This window comes from Dermacentor andersoni, chromosome 10 (genome assembly GCF_023375885.2).
Source record: "Dermacentor andersoni chromosome 10, qqDerAnde1_hic_scaffold, whole genome shotgun sequence".
Classification (NCBI taxonomy): domain Eukaryota; kingdom Metazoa; phylum Arthropoda; class Arachnida; order Ixodida; family Ixodidae; genus Dermacentor; species Dermacentor andersoni.
In genome coordinates this window covers 12991931-12996930 of record NC_092823.1, presented here as the reverse complement: position 1 = coordinate 12996930, position 5000 = coordinate 12991931, and positions in this window count along the sequence as shown.

Genomic DNA, 5000 nt, shown 5'->3' with positions numbered 1-5000 from the left:
TGATCCAGCTACTTTCAAACTCACAAATGCCCAAATTAAAACGCAGGGCCCTCGTGTTCGAATTACTTCAACTAACAAAAAAGCAATGGAGGACATCCAGGCAGAGATCAAACGTCTTCCAGAAGCCTCGAAGATCGAAATTCAAGTCGCTAGTCCCAAGAAACCTTCATTCAAGATAGTAGGAATCGATCAGGGAATGGAAAAACAAGACATTCCACAAAAAATAATGGCCCAAAACCAACTTACAGGAAGCCCCTCCGACATCGAGGTGACAACTCAATATGTTAACAGGAAGAAAAATAACATCACAGTCATCAAGACGACTGCCAATATTTGGAAGCAACTAAGAAACAAAGATTCTCTGAACATTGGATGGCTTAAAGTAGCCCTATATGATAACAATCATCCAGTTATCTGTAGGTTTTGCGCAAGATTTGGACACCCTGAAAAATACTGCAGGAGCAGCGTCCGATGCTGCATCTATTGTGCAAGGAACCATCCGCCAGAGCAGTGCCGGTCGGAAGAGCAATTTTGTCCGGCATGCCATAGAGAGGGCAAGGAGGATTACTCGCATTCAATGGAGGACAACGAGTGTCCAACAGCAAAAGAATGGCGTTCTCGACTGGAGTCCCAATGGGACTCGTGTTGAACAACCAAGTAAGACGGTAGTTTGCAGGAGTAAACTGCTTTCAGGAAGACAAAACAGTAAGTACTGTTAAAAACTTTATTGTATCTATTTCTGTTTGAGTATTGTTGTTTGGAAAAAAAAAAAAAACCAAAAATGGCATCAATAAAGACATCTTTAGGTAAAGAAAAATTTAAAATAATTCAAATTAATTTAGCAAGAGCATTTAAAGCAAATCAATCTTTAAGTCAATATCAAAAAGATAAGTCTCATCATATTTCATTAGTTCAAGAGCCATACAACCTAAAAGGAAAAATTATTGGTTTCCCAATGAAACATAAGATATTAGCTTCAAAAGATAACCCGAAAGCCGCAGCTATAATACATACAGAAAAAATTCCAGTGTTCCCTCTAATCTTAGATGACAAAATAGTGGCATTTAGAACTAACCTAAATAGTAAGGACACCTTAATTATAAATTGCTATTTCCCTCCCAAAGAAAATATACAACATCTTTTAGCTAGGATTGAAGAAATAATCCAAACAGCACACACGAGGAATGTAATAATTACAGGAGATTTTAATTCAAAGAATACTACATGGGGAGGGAACATTACAGATAATAGAGGAGAGGAACTACTGGAATTTATAATTAAAAATGACCTAATAATTGTAAATAATAGAAACAGTGAACCAACTTTCGATTGTAATAGAGGAAAAAGTTGGATCGACGTAACAATAGTTTCTGCAAGTATGTTCACAGAAATAAAAAAATGGAAAGTAACTGAAGATTCAACTGGAAGCGATCATAGATACATAAAAATTCAACTATGGGAAACAAAATGTGCTCCAATATTTAAAATAACGAAGGAAGGAGAAAGAAAAGCGCTAGAAGAGCTCCTAAATATCGATTGGGAAAAAGAGACAAGGAACCTTAACTCTTCAGATGACATTGAAAATATTGTGAATAAATTCTATAATACATTGGAAGAACTATTCAAAAAATATCAAAAGAGATTTACGAAAGAGAAAAAGCCAGGCAAAATATGGTGGACCTTAGAGTTAGAAATACAAAGAAAAAAAGTCAAGGCTATGAAAAGGAGATATAAAAAATGTAGAGGAGATTTAAGAGACATTTACAAAAATCAGTATTATAGAGAACATGATTCGTACGTGGAAAATTTGGCTAAGGCAAAGAGCAAAAATTGGGATGATTTCATATCCAAAGTTACAAAAAACCCTTTTAATTTAGCATACAAGTTGTCTAGAGACCAGCTGAAAACCCCAATAATAATAAGTAGCATACAAAAAGAGGATAATTCGTCAACAAAAACGTTAAAAGAGACTGTAGAATATATTTTGCAAAAATTATACACAATTTCCGAGATAGGAGTCGAAAATGAAAAAGGAAGCTCGAATAAAGGACTAAATAAAACCCAACAGGACATATATGATGTTCCATTTACGGAACAGGAAATAGATTCGGTGGTATATAAATTAAGAAAAGATATAGCAGTAGGCCCAGATGGGCTAAGAACAGAGACTATCCAAATAATGTATAAGAAACACAAAGAATTTTTCCAGGGCCTCTTTAACAGTTGCTTAAAGTGGGGGTATTTTCCAAAAAAATGGAGAGAGTCAAAAATAATATTAATCCCGAAAAAGAAAAGTCTTGAAAAACCTGGAGATTTCAGACCAATTGCTATAAATTCGATCTTTGGTAAAGTTTTAGAAAAGCTCCTAAAGGATAGAATATATTTTTATTTGAATAAGGAGAAACTACTATTAAGAAATCAATATGGATTTAAACACTTAACATCCACAACTCATGCATTAGAGAGTATAAAAAAGAAGGTAACGCAAGCATTATTAGATAAGCAAGCAGTAATATTAATTTCATTAGACATCAAAAATGCATTTAATTCAATAAACATAAAAATTATTTTAGAATATTTAACCCAACATAAATGTCCAGATAATCTGGCCGATTTACTGGAAGCAATCATGAGGGAAAGATTCATAATATATAAAAACGGGGAAGTAGAATTAAAATATAAGATTAAACAGGGCTCTCCACAAGGATCACCTTTAAGCCCGCTATTATGGACACTTATGATAGCCGATCTACTAATTAAGAAACTTCCCGAAAACGCTTACTTACAAGCGTTCGCAGATGATATTACAATAATAATAAAAGGGGATTCTAAAAGAAAACTTCAGGAGACAGCCAATAAAACTCTGCAAATAGTAGAAAATTGGGGAAAAGCAAAGAATATTGAGTTTAACCCGGCAAAATCGCAATTCATAATTTTAAAAGGAAAATACAAGAAAAGCCCTCCAATATTGAAATTAGGGGGAGAGAAAATTCAACTAGTAAACAAAATAAAAATTTTAGGGGTAATCTTCGATGAAAGCTTTACTTTCATTCAACACCTAGAATACATAAAAGAAAAAGTCATGACTCTCACTTATAATCTGAACAGGTTTACCGGCAAAAATAAAGGAATTAAAGGTAAACAAATGAGAGATATTTACAAAAGGGGAATAGAACGTATAATAACCTATGCTTCCCCAATATGGTACAGAAATATCTCATTAATTGTAAAAAAACTAACATCTATTCAAAGAAAACCTTTATTAGCCATAACAAAAGCATATAAAACAGTTGCTAATAGTGCATTAAATGTGTTAGCAAACATACCTCCAGTTAATTTCACAATAGAGAAAGAAAATGAAATGTTTAACATTTTACATAGAGAAAAACCATTTACTTGGAACAATGAAACGTTCACAAACGAGAAAATAATAACTATCGTAGACAAGTGGCAAACTCATCCGGCGAATAAAGAAAAATTTTACTTCAGTACAAAAATAGACTTGACTGCTACTTATAACATTTTTACAGACGGATCGTGTGATACGTCCAACCCAGGAGCAGCATTCATAGTTTTTAAAAACTTTTCAGACATAATTACAACAAAACAGTATGCATTAGGTAATCATAATAATAACTTCGAAGCTGAAGCTATAGCAATAACCAAGGCGTTAGAATATATAGCAGAACAACATAATAAAGAAAGTTACCAAATTATTACAGATAGTCTTTCAACATTACAAGGAATTAATAATTCGGACAACTTAAACCCATATATACAGAAAATAAAGGAAAAAATTGGTGAAGTAAACAAGGATCATAAAATAATCTTAACATTCATAAAAGGGCATAGTGGGAACATGGGTAATGAATATGCAGATGACCTTGCCAAAAAAGCCATTCGATATGGGGAAAAAATAGATTTACCCATTTCCAAAAAATTCATTAGTTCTCAGTTAAACAAACAAGTATATGTTAAATGGAATGGTCAATGGAGTCAAGAATCCAATTATCAAAAAAGTTATATCAAAGATTGGATTAAAAACATCCCTGAAATTCCAACCTTATTCTTAGCAAATCATAATAGTTCTCAATTCATGACAGGTCATGGCCGATTTCCACATTACCTGCAGAGGTTCGGAATTAGGCAAAATAGGAGATGTACTTGCGGAGAAGAGGCCGACTCTTTCGAACATTATTTAGAAAAATGTGAAATAACTAGAAAGTACCGCGATAAGTTAAAAATGAAATTTGGGCATGGATATAGTAAGAAAAAAGTCGAAATTCTAAGGGATGGGGAGGCAATTGCTATTTTGGAGGAGATGGTAGAAGAAGTAAATTATAAAATCTAAAAAAAAAAAAAAAAAAAAAACAATGGTTTGTTTAGTTTGTCAAAAGTAATTAAAAGAAATAATTAAATAAAACAGACACCACGGATGGAGAAACAAAAAAAAAAAAAAAATCAAGAAATAAACTTCTAAAAGGCCTTTGCGTAGGCATTAGATCTAAGCCCAACAACAGTCCAAAAGGACTTATTCTCAGCTCAATATAAAATCAACATCTCATTCCATCAAACTATCATACCACAGACCAATTTTCTGGCAGTTTCGAGAAAAACGAAATATTCACCTGACACCTTCGGTATGACGGTCAAGCTATCACCGAGGAATAAAAGCAACGACTGTTTCCCCAACTTGGTAAGACGGCTTGGCTACCACCGAACAATCCAACAAAACCGGATACCTTGAAACGGTAAGACGGCCGCGGCCACCACCGAAGTAAAGGTATAAACAGAAATCAAACACATCATATGAAAAGTTCGAAATAAGTTCGAAAAAGGGAAAAAAAAAAAAAAAAAAAAAAATCAAAAACACATCTGACATAATCGGTATGACGATCAACACTAGCACCGAAGCAGATAAACATCAACTGCCTCAATCGGTATGACGGTGTTGATTACCACCGAAGTCAGACGGTACCAACTGTTGAGTCCTCGAATGA